This window comes from Magallana gigas, chromosome 8, assembly GCF_963853765.1.
Source record: "Magallana gigas chromosome 8, xbMagGiga1.1, whole genome shotgun sequence".
Taxonomy (NCBI): Eukaryota; Metazoa; Mollusca; class Bivalvia; order Ostreida; family Ostreidae; genus Magallana; species Magallana gigas.
This window is the reverse complement of record NC_088860.1, coordinates 35868732-35889940: the sequence shown is the minus strand read 5'-3', so window position 1 is coordinate 35889940 and position 21209 is coordinate 35868732. Positions and strand designations below refer to the sequence as shown.

General features: G+C 31.6%; 2 long non-coding RNA genes across 2 annotated transcripts in view; one reads left to right on the top strand and one right to left on the bottom strand.

Moving 5' to 3' along the window:
* Positions 1–463: 463 nt before the first annotated feature.
* LOC136270559 (uncharacterized) lies at positions 464–5230 on the bottom strand. The gene is made up of 3 exons (XR_010708342.1): positions 5168–5230; positions 2054–2127; positions 464–761 (listed from the first exon to the last, which is right to left on the bottom strand). It is a non-coding gene; the product is annotated as an uncharacterized lncRNA (long non-coding RNA).
* A 6484-nt stretch (positions 5231–11714) lies between these two features.
* LOC136270560 (uncharacterized) overlaps positions 11715–21209 on the top strand; it is a 64411-nt gene continuing 54916 nt past the window's right edge. Inside the window, exons 1-3 of the long non-coding RNA XR_010708343.1 lie at positions 11715–11857; positions 14662–14726; positions 16546–16694. This is a non-coding gene — a long non-coding RNA (uncharacterized lncRNA). The remainder of the gene's footprint in view (positions 11858–14661; positions 14727–16545; positions 16695–21209) is intronic.

Genomic DNA, 21209 nt, shown 5'->3' with positions numbered 1-21209 from the left:
GGGGGACGCAAGAAGGTTTGCATAATGACATGGAAATCACATAAAAAAGTCAAGATTCAAATATTTAATCCAGACCTACCACTGCTAAAAACTATATAAATATAAGTTATAAGGATGATTCATTCTTTGAATATTATGAGGTAATAATTTCAGTCGGAGTGTGGTCATATCTATCATGAGGCCCTTCAGGATTTATTGAATTTGGCCATGCCCCGAAAAAAATTATCACCTCATAATGGTCAAGGGATGATTTTTTATTCCTTAAGAAAATACATTTTGTGTAAATAATCAAGAGGCCACTATAGTAACATACTTTTGAGCCTGAACACACCTTTTCCTAATCGTGATTTGGACACAATTTGAGAAGGAATACATATTAGATTCCTAAAATATTCCACAGGGACCTATTTAAAGTGCAGGTCACATAAACACACTGATCCAAAATCTGTAAGATGTTAAGCTATACAATTCCAACATGAGGCCAATGACTTACATTTACTTTGGGTTAATTGTGACACACCTGTTATACAGTTTGATTTATTCTATCTTTTTATTTTATAAGTCGAACTTAGCTACTTGCACAAAGTTAAAGTAAAGTACAAGTATGTACTACAACACATTCTGACTTATCAAATCTGGTGAACCTACTTGTTTACAAAATCCATTGTAGCATGGTCTCCCATCCTCCAGAATTTTCTCTGATAAAGGCTCACAAAGCTTTGTATTGAGTTTGTAGCAGCATGTTTTACATGCATCATCCCCTGTGTAGTAAAACAAATCAATATAAATCCAATCTAAACAAAAAGGTATTTGTATTAACAGTAATAATTTTTCTGGTTCTTTGATAAACCTTTAAGATGCCTAAATTATATTATAACCTTGAGCTGGCCTTGATTTAAGCAACAAGGAATAAGTCCATTGTATTCTTGATAGGTTGGGATTGAGATACAACAATGACATCATTTGACTACAAACGAGATTTGTAGTTTTAAAAGACATTATATGTTCATATGCATTCATTAACCTTAAAAAATGTCTATAGACATATCAAAGATTTAAAGCTAATGACAAAAGATAACAACTTAAAAAAAGTTGTTTTAATCATCATTATTTATTGAGGTATTTCCTGGGCAGGTGAAGAATCAGTTCAGAATATTAACAGATTTTGACATTCACTTGAATACTACAGCTATATAGGTAAAAGAAAGGTAGTTAAAATGTTCATTGACATCATAACCATGCATTCATTAAGTTTTTCTTCTCCTATTATGGAAGTAGAGAAGATTTTCTGAGATTAAATACATGTTCACTTCATATTCATAACGGCCCCGCCTAAGTGCCTGAACCCAATATCCAGAGACCGTGAATTTTACCATTTAAGTAGTGGGTTTTACGACATCATGACCATATGCATGAATTTAGTTCCTTACAAATTATTATGGGTGAAGAGAATTGTATTTTCTAAGATTAAACACATGTTCACTATATGGATATTATTGTCCAAGCCATGGGGTCTCAATCCCTGACCGAAGGACCATGCAATTAACAACTTTGGTAGAAGGCTTCATGAATCTCATAACCACGAATTTAGTTAGTCCCACTAGTTAGGGAGTAGAGAAGAAGATTTGGCCTTTTGTTTGCAAATTTGGCTCCTTTCATGTGAACCCAGTGTAGGTAAGGTCATAAAATTTATGTTTTAATTTCTCTTATATTAGAAAGGCTTCAAATAAAAAATGGTAACGATTTTCAAGAATTTAGAAATATATCATTCTTGTTATAGGCGACGAAATACCAATGGGAATAGGTTACCTGCGTCACTCATTTGACCTTAAAGTATATTAAATTTCAATTTTACTTTATTATGAACTGGTGAATATTTTATAATTATTAATTGGGTATAACTAAGCATTGACTTTCAGTCAGGTCAACATCAAATTTGTTAGACCAGGGTATTGGACGGAAGGACGGACGAATTGGTGGACAGACGGACAGACTGATCACTACAGGGCGCACGCAGAGCGGGACCCTAATAAAACAAATAATGTATATTCACCTGAACAGAGACATGGATCACTGCCCACATCTTTACATGGGTCCAAACATTGTCCATTTTTACATTTCCCATATCTACAATGAGAACCACACCAATCAACACAGCTAACGGCCTTTGGTGTGTTTTCCTTTTTTAAATACAATAATTATTATTGTACTAATACTTGATAGAAATTAATTGAAACATTTTAAAAGGAACTATTTATTAATATTTAATTGTGTTTTCTAAAATAACAATAACAAGAAACAAAGGTAGCATTCAATGATGTGTAAACTACAGATAGCAATCAATGACATGTTAATTGATGGTAGCAATCACTGACATGTATAATGATGTTAGCAATCAATTGCAATGACATGTTATTGCAAAAATCCCACTTGATACTATATGCTTCGGTTGATATAGCAATGCGTTGAATCACGACAGTCTATTTGATGTAACATTTAAACGAATCACAGGTTGCAGTTTAAATATAGAAGCGTTTTAATATGCCGATTTGGTACCCGACCACTTTTACGCGATAATGATATTTTATTTCCTAAGTGCCACTTTGACGTTAAAATTAAAAGTTTCTATCAGGACTGCAAAATATTTAATAATTCATCCCGAGTTCTCCATTAATCAACTCTTGTTTTTTATGGTGTTAACAAAAACACACCGCTCTCCATCAATATATTAAACATGTTCCGAATTAAATTTTTCAGCATTGTGCTTCCTTGATAAATTCAACCATTTTTAACATATCAATTGAATTTGAGGCAGTCGTTATTTTGTTTTATCTTATTCCACGAAATTCACAACAGAGACTGACAATAAATATTACAGAAATTGCGTTTTATATAACACCAATCGATCAATGGCACACTCACTTTTACAAATGTGTGTGCCCTAAATCCTGCACAATTTGTAATTTATGGCGCAATTTTAGTCTAATCTGTGATTAACCGTATTTTGTAACTCACTCTGTCTTTAGGAACATTAATTTACCTCAAAATTCATCAGAAAAAGTATATAATATTGATGTTGACGGATTGTCGCTTTAATTACCCGACCTCGGATTGTTAAATGCACGTGCAGATTGGGTCGCTATTTTACACAGGTTTACATGCATACAAACCACACTTCTTTATTTTAAGGAGGTAATGGCAAGATTTTCAGTACAGATTTATTGAAAGTGAATAGGAGAAGGGATATAGAGATAGTGTAACACGTCTAATGGATTTCACGGCATGTCAACCAGAATTGATTTACATTTTGAATCAAGTTTTTTTTTGTGAGGCAAAAATTAGCACTATTGCCGCCAGATAACAGTTTGTTCAATTCATGCAATATTCCACATATGGTACATTGTGAATAGTAACATAAAATATATTCGTTCACTAAACAGTTTCCGACGAATTTCTTCACAAAAACTGATAACTTTATTCGATGCGCGAAGAACAATCTGTGCGGTCTTTAACTATATGCGCCCTTCCCTGCTTTTAGAAAACTTGTTTTTTTTTTTGGGGGGGGGGGTATCACTAATATCATTTAAACATGTATTTTTAACTAGCAAGCACAACTTTATTTTAAGTTTTCTTTCTCCTATGTTTTTTCTACGTGTTAGTCTTCATGAATTTGATAAATGGGCGGCAATCAGAATCTTTGAAATATACACCAATTAGAAAGTGTCGTATTAGTGCCAATTAGAAAAGCAATGCTATATCGGCAGTAGTGTATACTTACAAGCGAAATTTGCAATAAACGAACTAGCTTTCCAGAACATGTGTAATGAAGGTAGCGATCAATTGCAATGACGGATTAAACAAAGGTAGCGATCAATGACGTGTAAAAAATAAAGTGGCAATCCATGACATGAAAAACGAAGGTAGCAATCAATGTCATAAATAATGAAAGTAGCAAACAACGGCATGTTAAACGAAAATAACAACCATAACAAGTCAAATGAAGGTAGTATTCAACGATATGCAATGGAAGGTAGCAATCAATGACATATAATGAAGGTAGCAAACGATGGCAAGTTAAACGAAAAAAACAATCACTGACAAATCAAACGACATGTAAATGAAGGTAGCAATCAATGACATGTGACAAGATCGTAGCAATCAACATGTTATTTGAAGGTCGCAATAAATGACATTAGATGAAAGTGAAATCAGAACATGTAAATGAAGGTGGCAACTAATGACAGGTAATTTGAAGGTAGCAATCAATGACATGTAAAATGAAGGTAAAGATGAAGGACTCAAAGCATGTCAAATGAAGGTGGGAATCAATGACATGTAAAATGAAAGTAGCAATCAATGATAATTGTAGTTTGAACGTAGCAATCAATGATGTGTAAGACTAAACTAGCAATCATTGGCAAGTAAAATGAAGATAACAATCAATGACATGATGTAGATTAAAAGTATCAATAAATGACACGTCAAATGAAGGTAGCAATCAATGACTTGTTACAAAGGAAATCGATAAATCATTGACCACATGTTAAACTAACAATCAATGACATGTAAAATGAAGGTAGCAATCAATGACATGCTAAAAAAAGAACGATAAATCATTAACCATATGTTCACCTAACAATCATTGACATGTAAAATGAAGGTAGCAATCAATGACATGCTAAAAAAAGAACGATAAATCATTAACCATATGTTCACCTAACAATCAATGACATGTAAAATGAAGGTAACAATTAATGACATGTTAAAAAAGGTAGCAATCAATGCATGTAAGACTAAAGTAGCAATCCATGGTATGTAAAGATGAAGGTATGTATCAATGAAATGATGTAGAACGAAGGTAGTAATCAATGTAATTATGAAGAACGTAGGTAGCAATTAATGTAATGTACAATGAAAGTAGCAACCAATGCTACGTGAAAATGAAGGTAGCTATCAAAGGCATGATGTAAAACGAAGGTAGCAATCAATGTAATGATGAAGAATGAAGGTAGCAATCAATGAAAAGTGCAATAAAAGTAGCAACCAATAACATGTTAAATAAAGGTAGCAATGATGTCATGTAAAACAAAGGTAGCAATCAATGGCATGGATAATGTTAGATAGCAATCAATGACATGATGTAAAATTAGAGTAGATGTAAACTCACCCATTTAGACAGGAGGTATTGTCGGCTTTAAAAGTGGCTTTTGGACAGGTAAGGCCTTCACTGATTAGGGTCAAGGACAATGAAATGGATATTGAAACCAACAATGGCATTTAATGCAACAAGCACTTGTTACCAATCTTGCATTACAACATTTTTTTTGTCCAAAACGCCTTCTTAAACCCTTTACATTAAAAGGAAATACATGTTCGCTCTTTTTATAAGTAAGTTCACTAAAAATACAAAAAATGAGTGACTTGTGTTCCTATGGATACTTGCAATGGGATTTTTTTCTTGCAATCAAAGTTGTCGTCAAACTGGTCTAAGCACGCGGTGCAACAGTACAATTCACACAGCAAGCATAATTCATGGGGCTGAAAAGTCAGAAGAACATCTCGGTCAGTATAAATCTTATAAACATGCAATAATTCAATATTCAACAACGATACTTGCAAAACATAGTAAAATCTATTGAATGAATGATTTTCAAACATCACAGTTACATGTAAGTACCAGTATAATGAATCTTACCTGCATTGAATTTGACCTTGAACTTTGACCCTGAACTCGCACTTTTCATTACAGCATTTGTCGCCTGTGTAGCCATCATCACCTTCTTCATTCTTGTCTATTTATTTTTCACACATAAATATACATTTAAATTTATTCAAGTGTATATTTATTCAGAGCTAACCATATACTCTAAAAGTATAATCCCTCTATAAGGATAGAAACCCCATTGGAAATAAATACATTTAATGCCAAAAATAGATTTCTTTTGAGATATTACTATTGGGAAATGATCAACTAAAAACAGTAATCAAAATGTATTTCTGATGCATACAAAGATTTTAACAAACATTAACTGTAGTGATGGTGGCCTTGTGGATGAGAGCTTTGCTTTCACCAGGATACAGTAGGTAGGTCCAGTGTTTGCTGCCATTTTTCTACCGGCCTTATATGCCACTGCTGAAAAAAAACCAGTATCACTGTTAATGATATGCACATTGTCAAACTCCAACAATAAAACATCCTTATCACTGCGTAAAATTCATGCATAATTCACACAACTGAAAATATACAGACTTATACAGATGTGTCACTAAAGATTATTACTAGTATGTGAAAATTGATACAAATATATCATTTACATCTTTGTATCAGTTACAAAGAAAAATATCAAAAGAAGTATATAAGAAGTAAAACTTAAACAAGGTGGTTTTTTATTTTATTTTTTTTTTATCAGTTTAGATCAAAAGGAATCTAAGGTTTGGATAGATCACGAAAAAAGTTAACGTCGAAATTACTTAAAAGACATTTTTACAATAATGAAATTCATTATTACTATCCCTTATAATCACTAAATGAAATTCTACTGACTACTACTATTGCAATAATATTTAAAATTTATAAAAAAAAACAATTGCCTACATGGATATAGAATTTATAGGTTTCTTATTATCGAAAAAAACACATTCGAGTCACTACAAATTGATTAACATTCGAATTGGCATTTTCAGCCATGTTCTATTTTCCATTACTCGTACGTTTCCTAAAATGGCATTTAAATCCTTCACATTTCAAAATATTTTGCAAACAGATCTCATCTGTTTCATTAGGTCTTTCCACCTTTGTTTTCTTTATGTTTCTTCTTCTTCTTCTTCTTCTTCTTCTTCTTCTTCTTCTTCTTCTTCTTCTTCTTCTTCTTCTTCTTCTTCTTCTTCTTTTCTATTCACCTCGGAGTCACTCTTTTGTTATTAACGTTTTCCAGACAATTCAAACTTTATGTAATTGCTCATTAAAAGTTATGGTACCAATTGACCATGTGTCAAAAAACTCCCAGAACCTACAGAGTTATTGTCCTTTGCGAAGGAAATGCTTGCTATCGCTACTCCTCTGAAACCATAAGATATAGAGACTTAGAACTTTTACCAATGTCTTTAGTACAATTAGAGCGTTTTCCAATCTATTCATACTGAAAGGATCTGCGGCCCCCTTCTAGTAGTTTTTGCCCCTGAAAGTATTTAAATTTCCATTAAATCACTTCGAACTTTTTTATTACTTATCACAGAGACTTCGGATTACTTGGGATGGAAGCGTCTACCTTGGCCAAACAAAATGACATAAGGGTCAAAGGTCATGGTAATCTAGAAATCTGTTAATTCACGAGTTTTTAGATCTCTTTTGTTTAGGGTACTAAAGAAAAACTTTTCATGGATGTAGTAGGACACCGTAAGATATTTAAAAATATAGCCCCTTGGCTCACACTTTTGAATAACTACAGAGTTATTGCCCCTTTTATACTAAATACTTGTTATCGCTACTCCGTTGAAACCATAGGATAGAGAGACTTAAAACTTTAACCAATGTCTTCAGTACAGTTAGAGGGTTTTTCAATCTATTCATACCAAAAGGATCTGAGGCCCGCTTCTTGCAGTTATTGCCCCTGACAGTTTTGAACTTTGATAGATCACTTCCAACTTTTTAACTATCTATCACAGGGAGTTCGGACAACTTGGAATAGAGGCGTCAACCCTGACCGAACAAAATGACATAAATGTCAAAGGTCAATGTCATTTTAAAAGCTGTTAATTAATGAATTTTACAGAATTATAGTAAGGGTTTCAAAAGCTTGATGGATTGCGCAATAAGCCATTCATTTGGGTCAGCCAGGTATCACATCAAGTCCTGTGGTTACTCAAGTGGAACTTGTTATTACAGTTAACCCATTCATTTTGTACAAAGACAGCTAGCCTCTAAAACACTCTCTCCTATTGTTAGGTTTACTGTTTATATGATTGTGTGAAGAAGATTCACTAGGCTCAGTTTTGTTCATAGTAATTGGGAAAAAAATCAGAAAAGTAATTTAATAAATGTTTACGATATATACAACATGGAATTCTTAAAGAAATGGCTGGAAAATACAAAACAATCCTTTTAAAGTTCATTTATCATTTTATGGTTTAGTGGTTTTCCCATTTTTTAGTACAACATGTATCATATGTATAATAATTTGTTGTATACCTTATAGAGCAATCTAGCAATTCATTAAAAATATTAAGATGGAAAGAATTATTCGAGAACATTAGCCTACTAGTTATAATTGCTATTCGTCTGCGATAAAATACAACGTAACTGTTTAACAATACAAACGCTCGCGAGAGATGGCCAAATTCCCTTTATAAACATTTTTTCAAGCGGTTGCAAGCATTTGTTTCTCTGAATAGGTCTCTTGTGTAACAAAGATCTCTTGTGTAACAAATACAAAGGGTTTAAATACCTGTACGTTGATATTGAAGAATATTTTGACAAAACTAGAATGACAGGCAAGTTACGAGCAATTGCAACGACCCATATGCTTCTACAAGATTTTCAAACCAATATTTCTAACTGAATAAAACCTATTTAAATGTAAAACAATGAAACTGGAGACTACTTTAAAACTAAAATACACTGAATGTCAAAAGATAACACGCAACAATTTTTTTTTCAATTCAAATCTTTAAAAAAACCTTTGACATTAATCTTGATATAATTGAATTTACGGCAATAGGACCGACTAGACAAATACACTTGGTAGGTAAAAGTACACATTTTCATACATCATTAAAACATGTTGAAATGATATTACTTAGATGATAAATTCTATAGGGAATACTCATAATACATGCGTTTGTTTTTACAAACTTCTTGTAACAAACTTGAGCTAAGTCCGATTTTCTAGTTTGTCAATTACTTTTATTTCAAAGAAATTTAATTAATATCGTTTATATTTTGATAATAGAGCTCCGTTTTGACCAAATGACGCTGAAATCAAATTACCGTGTTTTCACAGGACGAAAAACCATCTTTAAGCAAGTCCTTAAAGGTGGCTTAAAGGTGACTTAAAGGAGCTTAAAGGCTATACAACCTTTAAGCCGCCTTTAAGTCACCTTTAAGCAAGTGCTTATAGGTCCTTAATGTCCAAACTTCTTTAAGCCACCTTTAAGCCACCTTTAAGCATCTTTAAGTGGCATTTACGCTCTCTTTACACTGCCTTTACACTGTCTTTAAGTGGCCTTTAAGTCAATATTGATCAAGCTGAACAATAAAAACATATATTAAATGCAAAAGCTCTTTTATAGAGATGGGAGGGGGTCATCCGAGTGATAATATAATTTCCAAGGAAGGGGGGGGGGTGTTCCAGGCGGTTTTAATCGTCGCTCCATTAAACACAGATTGCTATCATCAGCACCGCTCCGATGGACACAGATTGCCGTTATAAAATTCTTTATAATTTGTTGGGGGTTAAAAAATTATTGTAGGGATGAGCGCAGTCATTGTGTCTTAATATGTGCATAAAACTAATTAAAGTATGTTTGTTTCCTATTATAAATTAATCTGTGAAAAATCTCTCTCTCTCTCTCTCTCTCTCTCTCTCTCTCTCTCTCTCTCTCTCTCTCTCTCTCTCTCTCTCTCTCTCTCTCTCTCTCTCTCAGTTCATCCGGTTATTAAACAAAATAAAGATAATGAACCAAAAATGCATGATTTAATTTGTTAATCGGTTTAAGTTTTGTATTTTTTTTTTTCAATTTTCATTTTTTCTAACTCTAGATCTGCTAGATACATGTTAAAGATGAAAAGACTCTCAACTGCCTTTGTTATATCGGGCAGGATATTACTGCTTTGTTTGTCTAGACATAGTTTTGTTCGTTTGTGTATATCTAATAAGAGTCTATTGTTTGTCCAACTTAAGAAAACCCCTGGAACTAACACAGAATATACAAGATATACACAACAGTTGTGTCGTGTGCCCAGGTGCATGTTTGTGTATATCTAATTAAAGTCTATTGTTTGTCCAACTTAAGAAAACCCCTGGAACTAACACAGAATATACAAGATATACACAACAGGTGTGTCGTGTGCCCAGGTGCACGTCAGGGTTTCTAAAGGCGTTGAATCTTAGTATGTACGAGTATACGATAAGTCTAATGAATAAAAGTTAATTTACATTTGTAATTTATTTTCAAAGTATTATTTCCTAGCTCTGGGTTTCAAAGATGTTACGTCTACAAATTAACGATACATGTATGTAAGAGTAAAATCTTGAGGCTAATTAATTAATGTACCGGTGATCATAAAAAGGGGTTGATTATTTAAATATATGTATAAGGGTAAATATGTCAAATATACCCGGCCTGGCACATCATACAATTGTATGTACAAGTCATTTGCAATTGCCACATGCAGTAAATACGTCACCGGTAATTGGTAATTTTGTTTGTTATAGAATTGATAGTTTATAAATCATGTACATACAATTACATGTAAATATTTAAACATATTGGAACGGCGCCGCGATCATAAAAACCGGGAAATTGCGGAAAATTGAACAAATACCCTAATAGTATCAATGCATTTAATAAAAGAAATGATTTCATTTTCTTTCTTCCATTTTTATAGCTATAAATAAGATGAACGTATATCTACTCGGTTTAAATTTATTAACTACATGTAAGAAAACCTACTATAGTGAACCTAACGGTTTCCATTTAGGTATAATATATTTTTGTTCACTGAAGCATGCATGTAATTTATAAATTAGATATAATTGATTGTTACAAACTGAATGGTTTGTCAAAATCTTTTCAAGTAAACACATTCAATACAGTGATTCAATATCCACTGATATATAGGATATAAAAACGCTCATATATATGTAAGTTGCCGTGGCGCAGAGGATGTGTGGTGATGCTAGTAATCTAAGGGTCCCGGGTTCAATTCTCGCCGTGGCCGGTTTTTTTATGTGGTTTTATTTTTCATTTTTCTTTCTAGAACAAAAACCGTTTTAATACCCTTTCTTTCATAAAGTTAATACATTTTGTTGGAAATTAAGCACAATATTGAATTTAATTTTTTTTAATGGCTTAAAGGTGGGTTAAAGGTAGCTTAAAGGTGGCTTAAAGAAGTTTGGACATTAAGGACCTATAAGTTGTCCTTAAAGGTGGCTTAAAGGTGGCTTAAAGATAGTCTTTAAGCTGCCTTTAAGCCATCTTTACGCTTTCTTTAAGCCACCTTTAAGCAATACATATAGCTTAAAGGTAGCTTAAAGGTGGCTTAAAGATAGTCTTTAAGCTACCTTTAAACACCTTTAAGCTATCTTTAAGGAGGACTTAAAGATGGTCATTCATCCTGTGTTTGTTTGCCAGTTGTCATTGACAAGTCTGCCAATTGTGTACTGAGAAGAGGGTTCTACGTATTGTATTGTTCAATGAAAACCATATTTGGGTGTTTATTAAATCGTTAGGGTCTTAGCACAGGGGTCCTTTGATTTTATGAACGTAAACTCTTTAGTTTATAAATATATAAATGGCATATTAAATTATTTACATTTGATGTTTGGATCATTATTTTCAATGTACATAGATACATATTGTTTTGGAACAAGAATAGGAGAAAAAAATTTTGACCTAATAAGTCAAAAACCTCTTGGGTGCCCAAACAGATATATTCTATAAAAGAGACCAGACCAATGAATTTAAATCATGAGATTTTTTAAATTTAGGTTAAGAACAGTTAAACAGCACCTCCAATGACAACAACATTTCAAAGTCTACGCAAACCTCTAAGAGAGTCGACTTGTGTATTCCCATAAAAGTGTGTCCTGTGATATCGGGTTATTTCTTTTCCTCCATTCTCGTACCCAACAATTTCGTAAGTAAACTATTTACCTATATTATGCTTGTTTAAACACTATTTTAATAACATTTTTGTTGAAAAAAAAATCCTTGCAGTATAAATTTTATGTCCAAGAAGTAAGAAGTTATTCGGTATTAAATGAGACTTAACTTAGGGTGCACATAGAGTTTTAGCTTGTATCTCTAACCTTGCTGGTTCTCTCATTGGTGTGGAGAAATAAAATTTATGCATGTAAATTGCATAACGACTCAATAGGTATACATCTAGTTGAATTAAGTTACATGATGGTACTATGAAGAAATAGTATAAATTAAGAGAGAGAGAGAAAGAAAGAGAGAGAGATGTTTTTCGATCTCATTGGTGGATTTGTTTGTTTTTTATTTTATTTTATGTTTTTGGTAAACGCATGAATTGTTTTGGAATCACATGTGTATTGTTTTTTTGTTTTTGCTTTTTTTTAAAGAAACGATTTTTTTATTTACTAAAAATGTTACGATTATCAATTGTTAAACTCCTTGCGTATTCACTCAATATTTTTGTAAATGCACGTATGTATTTTGATCAAAACTCAAACTGACTTATATCCAACAACGCAGTTCCACTACCTTACTCTAGATTCTGCTCAAATACCAAAGGTGTGAGCAGGGACTTTGGTGCATGAATTTTATACTTCTATTGCAAAATATCTTCATTTATATTTTATATTCATATTTATTTTAAAATATTGATGATTTTGTACGACTGTTTCATTTTTAACTAACGCAACATACATGTACATGTATTAATGTGGACCGTTAATATAAAGCTATGAAAAGTATGAATTCGTTAAGATCCCGATATCACAGGACACACTAAAATTATGAAAATATAAAAAAGAACGAAAATGCTTTTGATGTACAAAGTTTCATAATTTTAAAGTACATGTTCATGAATACAATTGACTAAAACAGCTTTTACAAATTTATTTTTCACACACAAATATACATTTAAATTTATTCAAGTGTATATTTATTCAGAGCTAACCATATAATATAAAAGTATAATCCCTCTATAAGGATAGAAACCCCATTTGAAATAAATATGTAAATGACAATGTAAGAAGGTAATACATTTAATGCCAAAAATAGATTTCTTTTGGGATACTACTATTGGGAAATGATCAACTGAAAACAGTTATCAAAATGTATTTCTGATGCATACATAGATTTAAACAAACATTAACTGTAGTGATGGTGGCTTTGTGGATGATAGACTTGCTTTCTCCAGGATTACGGTAGGTACTGAGTCCAGTGTTTGCTGCCATTTTTCTACCGTCCTTATATGCCAATGCAGAAAAAACATTATCACTGTTATTGATATGCACATTGTGAAACTCAAACAATAAAACATCCTTATCACTGCGGAAAATCCATGCATAATTCACACAACTGAATATATGCAGACTTATACAGATGTGTCACTTACTAAAGATTATTACTAGTGTGTAAAAATTGATAAAAAGGATAGTATCATTTAGAAAGAAAAATATCAAAAGAAGTATTTAAAAAGTAAAACTCAAACAAGGCGATTTTTTTTTTGAATTTTTTTTTTATCAGTTTAGAACAAACGAAATCTAAGGGTTGTATAGATCACGAAAAAAAGTTAACGTCGAAATTACTTAAAAGACATTTTTACAATAATAAAATTCATGATTACTATCCCTTATAATCACTAAATGAAATTGTACTGAGTACTACTATTGGAAAAGTATTTGAAATGTATAAAGGAATGCGTACATGTATATGGAATTGATAGGTTTCTTATTATCGAAAAAAAAAATTCGACTTACTACAAATTGATTAACATTCGAATTGGCATTTTCTATTTTCCTTCATTTCTACTCGTAGGATTCCTAAAAAGCCTTTTAAATCCTTCACATTTTAAAATATTTTGCAAACAGATCTGATCTGTTTCATTAGGTTTGTCCACCTTTCAGGTGAAAGACCTCTTGTTTTCTTCTTCTTCTTCTTCTTCTTCTTCTTCTTCTTCTTCTTCTTCTTCTTCTTCTATTTACCTCGGAGTCACTTTTTTGTTATTAAGGTTATCCAGACAATTCAAACTTTATGTAATTGCTCATTAAAAGTTATGGTTCCAATTGACCATGTGTCATAAAACTCCCAGAACCTACAGAGTTATTGCCCTTTGAGAAGGAAATGCTCGTTATCGCTACTCCTCTGAAACCATAAGAGATAGAGACTTGGAACTTTTACCAATATCTTTAGTACAATAAGAGGGTTTTCCAATCTATTCATACCGAAAGGATCTGAGGTTCCCTTCTAGTAGTTATTGCCCCTGAAAGTATTTAAATTTCCATAAAATTATTTCCAACTTTTTTATTACTTATCATAGAGACTTCGGATTACTTGGAATGGAAGCGTCTACTTTTGCCAAACAAAATGACATAAATGTCAAAGGTCAAGGTCATCTAGAAATCTGTTAATTCACGAGTTTTTAGATCTCTTTTGTTTAGGGTACTAAAGAAAAACTTTTCATGGATGTAGTAGGACACCGAAAGATATTTAAAAATATAGCCCCTTGGCTCACACTTTTAAATAACTACAGAGTTATTGCCCCTTTTATACTAAATACTTGTTATCGCTACTCCATTGAAACCATAGGATATAGAGACTTGGAACTTTTACCAATGTCTTCAGTACAGTTAGAGGGTTTCTCAACCCATTTAAACTAAAAGGACCTGAGGCCCGTTTCTTGCAGTTATTGCCCCTGAAAGTTTTTAACTTTGATAAAATTACTTCAAACTTTTTTACTATCTATTACAGAGACTTCGGACCACTTGGAATAGAGGCGTCAACCCTGACCAAATAAAATGGCATCAAGGTCAAAGGTTTGGAAAGCTGTTAATTAATGAATTTTCATGCTTTGAAATACAGAATTATAGTAAGGGTTTCAAAAGTTAAGCTTGCTGGATTGCGCAATAAACCATTCATTTGGGTCATCCAGGTATCACATCAAGTCCTGTGGTTACTCAAGTGGAACTTGTTTTTACAGTTAACCCATTCATTTTGTACAAAGACAGCTAGCCTCTAAAATACTCTCTTCTATTGTTAGGTTTACTGTTTATATGATTGTGTGAAGAATATTCACTAGGCTCAGTTTTGTTCATAGTGAAAAAAATCAGAAAAGTAATTTAATAAATGTTTACGATATATACAACATAGAATTCTTAAAGAAATGGCTTGAAAATACAAAAAAAAAATCTTTTTAAAATTAATTTATCATTTTATGGCTTAGTGGTTTTCTTATTTTATAGTACAACATGTATCATAGGTATAATAATTTTGTGTATACCTTATAGAGCAATCTAGCAATTCAATAAAAATATTAAGGTGGAAAGATTTGTTCGAGACAATAGCCTACTAGATAGGATTGCCATTCGTCTGCGATAAAATAAAATGTAACTGTTTAACAGAACAAACGCTCGCGAGAGATGGCCATAATTCCCTTTATAAACATTTTTTCAAGCAGTTGCAAGCATTTGTTTCTCTGAATAGGTCTCTTGTGTAACAAAGATCTCTTGTGTAACAAATGCAAAGGGTTTAAATACTTGTACGTTGATATTGAAGATAAATTTGACAAAACGAGAATGGCATGTAAGTTAAGAGCAATTGCAACGGCCCATATGCTTCTAAAAGATGTTCAAACCAATATTTCTAACTGAATAAAACCTATTTAAATGTAAAACAATGAAACTGGAGACTACTTTAAAACTAAAATACACTAAATTTCAAAAGATAACACGCAACATTTTTTTTCAATTCAAATCTTTAAAAAATACATGTACCTTATACATTAATCTTCATATAATTGAATTAACGGTGATAGGACCGACTAGACAAATACACTTGGTTTGTAAAAGTACACTTTTTCATACAACAGCAAAACATGTTGTAATGATATTCCTTAGATGATATATTCTATAGGAAATACACATAATACATGCGATTGTTTTTACAAACTTCTTTTCACAAACTTGAGCTAAGTCCGATTTTCTAGTGTGTCAGTTACTTTTATTTCAAAGAAATTTAATTGATATCGTTTATATTTTGATAATAGAGCTCCGTTTTGATCAAGTGACACCGAAATCAAATTACAGCAAAACTCGGTTATAACGAAGTCACTGGGACCTAAGAAATTACTTCGTTATATCCGTAATTCGTTATCACCGTATAAGAAATTAATTAAATTTACGTAGCTGGGGATCCAAGATGACTTCTACATCTGTGAATTCTCAATATCCGTGTTCGTACTAAACGAGTTTTACTGTACCGTGTTTTGTTTAGCCAGTTGTCATTGACAAGTTTGTAAAGCCAATTGTGTTACTGAGAAGAGGGTTCTGTGTATTGTATTGTTCAATAAAAACCATATTTGGGTGTTTATTAAATCGCTAGGGTCTTAGCACAGGGGGCCTTTGATTTTATGAACGTAAACTTTTAGTTTATATTTATATAAATGGCATATTAAATAATTTACATTTGATGTTTGGATCATTTTTTTCAATGTATAGATACATATTATTTTGGATCTAGAATAGGAGAAAAAATTTTGACCTAATTAGTCAAAATCCTCTCGGGTGCCCAAACAGATATATTCTATAAAAGAGACCAGACGAATGAATTCAAATCATGAGATTTTTTTAAATTTAGGTTAAGAACAGTTAAACAGCACCTCCAATGACAACAACATTTCAAAGTCTACGCAAACCTTTAAGAGAGTCGACTTGTGTATTCCCATGAAAGTGTGTCCTGTGATATCGGGATATTTCTTTTCCTCCATTCTAGTACTCAACAATTTCGTAAGTAAACTATTTACCTATGTTATGCTTGTTTAAACACTATTTTAATAACATTTTTGTTGAAAAAAAAATCCTTGCAGTATAAATTTTGTGTCCAAGAAGAAGTCATTTGGTATTAAATGAGACTTAACTTAGGTTGCACATAGAGTTTTAGCTTGTATCTCTAACCTTGTTGGTTCTCTCATTGGTGTGGAGAAATAACATTTATGCGCGTAAATTGCATAACGATTCAATAGGTATACATCTAGTTGAATTAAGTTACATGATGATACTATGAAGAAATAGTATAAATTAAGAGAGAGAGAGAGAGAGAGAGAGAGAGAGAGAGAGAGAGAGAGAGAGAGAGAGAGAGAGAGAGAGAGAGAGAAAAAAAAAAGAGAGAGAGAGAGCGCTTTTTTTCGTTGCCATTGGTGGAATTGTTTGTTTTTCAATTTATTTTATGTTTTTGGTAAACGCATGAATTGTTTTGGAATTACATGTGTAATGTTTTTTTGTTTGTTTTTTTAAGAAACGAATTTTTTATTTACTAAAAATGTTACTATGATCAATTGTTAAATGGATTGGAAAAGTGTTGCATTTAAGAGATACTAGATAATAACCCGTGCAAGGGAAGGAAATAAGACAGCAAATTGATTTGATTTGTATTTTGAGGCGGATGTTTTGGGGGGGGGGGTTGGGGGGGGTCTCATTTTTTTTGGTCTTATCCTTTACAATTGTAATAAAAAAGCAACTGGTTAGATTTTTATTTAGAGGAGCCGTCAGGGGCTATATTTGATTATACATGTAAGTGACCTGAATTCTTTTTGTTGAACTGACAGGAAACTAAGTTCTTTCCATGACTATAATCACCCATTCAAAAAACGTTTTATTAATTCAACATTTGTCAAATTATTTTATTTCTGTATACCCTGAATACTTTTTCGGTATATATATAGATATATATATATATATATATATATATATATATATATATATATATATATATATATATATATATATATATATATATATATATATATATATATATATATATATATATATATATACTCTTTGCGTATTAACTCAATATTTTTTAAATGCACGTATGTATTTTGATCCAAACTCAAACTGACTTATATCCAACAACGCAGTTCCACTACCTCACTCTAATTTTTGCTCAAATACCAAAGGTGTGAGCAGGAATTTGGTGCATGAATTTTATACTTCTATTGCAAAATATCTTCATTTATATTTTATATTCATATTTATTTTAAAATATTGATGATTTTGTATGACTGTTTCATCTTTTTAACTAACGCAACATACATGTATTAATAATGACCGTCAATATGAAGCTATGTAAATTATGAATTCGTTTAGAAATGTTATAAAATATTGAAAGTCACTTACACCGGACTAATGACGAAAGCCAAACTTAACAATGTTCTTGAAATATTGTATACTGTACCTATTAACTAGCAATAGAACGATATCAAGTTTGTTGTTTCTTGAGAGTTTAACTATTTTTCGGGGAAAATACCTGCTGTCGAGGGGGACAACAAACCTAATAAAAGACAGTAAATAGTATCTTTTTATATCGATGCAAACTTTATTAGTTGGCAATCATGAGGTTGTTGATAGTTACTAAATTCAAATAATCGGACTTCGATTTCAACGTAACGACTCCTATAACATCAAACTTTTTTTGCGATTAATAAAAAACAAGAAAAATCGAATAATACCAGTAATTAGTTTCGATGACTGTTGACCAAAGGCAATTAGCTGATTAAAGAAGACTTTCAAATGGCATGCAAAGGGACTGCACAGTATCGTAACATGCGTAACAAAATTGTACACTTAGCTTAACTAACTGAATATTAAAACAGAGGCAGAATATGTTAAAAAACAACATAATCAAACTTGAAAAATAAATATTTCTCTTTTGATAATTCTTAAATTATGTTTGCCTACCTCGCTCGTACATTCCTTTAATTAAATCAAGATTTAGTAAATGAAAGCTGCATACAGGTTTGTAAAATTCAAATCATAAAATCTGTCCATGATGCTTCATAAAAATAGATTTGTTTGATAATGTGTACCGGAACTAAAATATTTGGTATACATAATGAAAACTCATGTTTTAAACTGTCATTTTCAATGAAATATGAAGGAAATATGGAACAAATTTCGGAGTTTTGTCCATTTTGACCAGGCATAGGCACGATTACTTTAAAATGTAATCGATTAATAATCGATTACATAGTGGAATTTTGTTTAATCGATTATTAATCAATTACAATCGTTTTATGTCTTGTAATCGATTAATTTAAAACAAGTAATCGGTTAATAATCGAGTTAGTATGTTTCACTAAAATGCAAATGATACCTCTTCTGAACATAGTGTATAAACTCTTTAAGTTAATTCAAATTTAGAGTAAAATTGGAATTTTCATTAGAAATGATATAAAAAGTTGAGACTTCCTATTTCAATCTTATTAAGATAACAGTTTAGAATTTCTGCCGCTTATTCAAATGTCGAAGTATAATCAATATGAAGAGGTCAGTTTCTGAAATTAAGATGGTTTTTTTTTAAGGTTTAGGCGAGAGAAATTTAATTTTTAGTTTTACGGATTTTGTTGTAAAAAATTTGGGTCGGAGGAGGGAAAAAACCAGTGGGCAAACTTTTATTAATCAAAATTACATATTATTTGCTTGAACTTTAATATTAAGTTTAATTTGTCCACTATCCACTGTGTACTTTGTGTTTGTTTCAAGATCATTGGTATTAACCTTACTAAACATTTTCTTTGCTTTTCATAAAAACTTTTAAGCCAAACCATGCATGGCTGACCTCCATCTTAAATACTCCATGTTATAGAGACGCTTACACTTGCTTTTAAAAGGTCCCTTTGTCAAAAGTTTTGCAGATTTCAAATAAAAGAAAGTAATTTTAAAACCAAGATCGGTCAAACTTGAAAATTCCGGAAAAATTTCCGAAGATTTTTTTTTTTACAAAATCGAAAAAATTGGGTCGGCGGATCCGTAAAACTAAAAATTAAATTTCTCTCGCCTTAGATAAAATATTGACCTTGCACCTTTCACTATCATATATTCTGTTATTATAGGTTTCCTGAAAATTGGAATTTGATTGAAATTTTATGATTAAAATATTATTGGCAATATGCAAATATAATTGAGGGAACCTTGCTTATTGACTTGAATTAATTATGTTTAAAGCTTGTAATTGTTCTAATTAAAATTTAAATCCTTACTGGGGCCATAGTTTAATTGTTATCTAAACATTAATTAGGATGGTCACACCTCATTGACTGACCATTAACTGACCAGGCCTGTGGGCCATAAAACTTAGACGAACTTGCTTTTGATCTCAGTCTCACTTTTACAGAAGGAATGGTTAGTGGAAAAGTGAGACTGAGATCGAAAGTGAGTTCGTCTATGTGTGAACGCATACTAAATAACTGATTATCTGTTTATATATTCAAGTTAACAAATACTATATTTTAAGTGAAAGTGGAAAATCATACTACATGAATAAATCAATTTTATTCTGTTAATAATATAATAAATAACACTTGTAAAGTATTTCTTTTCTTAATATGAGCATCACAAAATATTTACGTTAAGAAAAATCGAAAGTAATCGAAAACAATTTTTTTAGCTGTAATCGATTAAATTACGATTAGAAGTAATCGAAAATTTCTTCGATTACAAATTACTGTCGATTACTTGAAAAAGAGGAATCAATGCAATCGATTACGATTACTCGATTACGATTACCCCATCCCTGATTAAGACTAATAAAATATATCTAGAATGCCCACAGTCTCCCCCAAAACGGAATGATACAAACGCTTGACTTCCTCTTTAAATGATGTCAAATTAAATATAGGTATAGGGATTGCTTTCGCCATAACTTCCCTTGATTTAACATTAAATGTCAGGAAAATACTAGTAATTTTCTACATAATTCCTTCAAAGCCGTAAAGTACAGGAAAACGATTTTTCAAATCAATTATTACATCATAATGGTTCTATAACCAAAAAGACTTCTGGAATCATTTATTTGAACTTGATTTTGACATATTAATACTTTATTATTTCTAGTTCTAGAAAGTCAAGGTGTCTCCAAGGGGGCATAACCTATCTACCATTTGATTCACAATGACACAAAGAACAAGAATAAATATGGTTTAAGGATGGGGATCTCAAAAGTTATCAAAATTTATCACATTTCCTATTTCAGAGAAGTAGGGGGGTATAAAGACAACACCTGGGGGCATGTACTTAACACTTCATGTATTTGATGCATCATAATGACATTAGAAACAAGAATTATGATATATGGTTTAGTGGTTTGGATCTCAACAGTTTTCTAGATATTTGGTATTTTCTTGTTGCTTCATGGTTTCAGAACAATCCCATAGGGTCATGGCCTACATTATATATAATTCATCATAATACATAAAAAGACTCATTCCTTCCTATTATAACTCATATAAACATGATCATAATAAG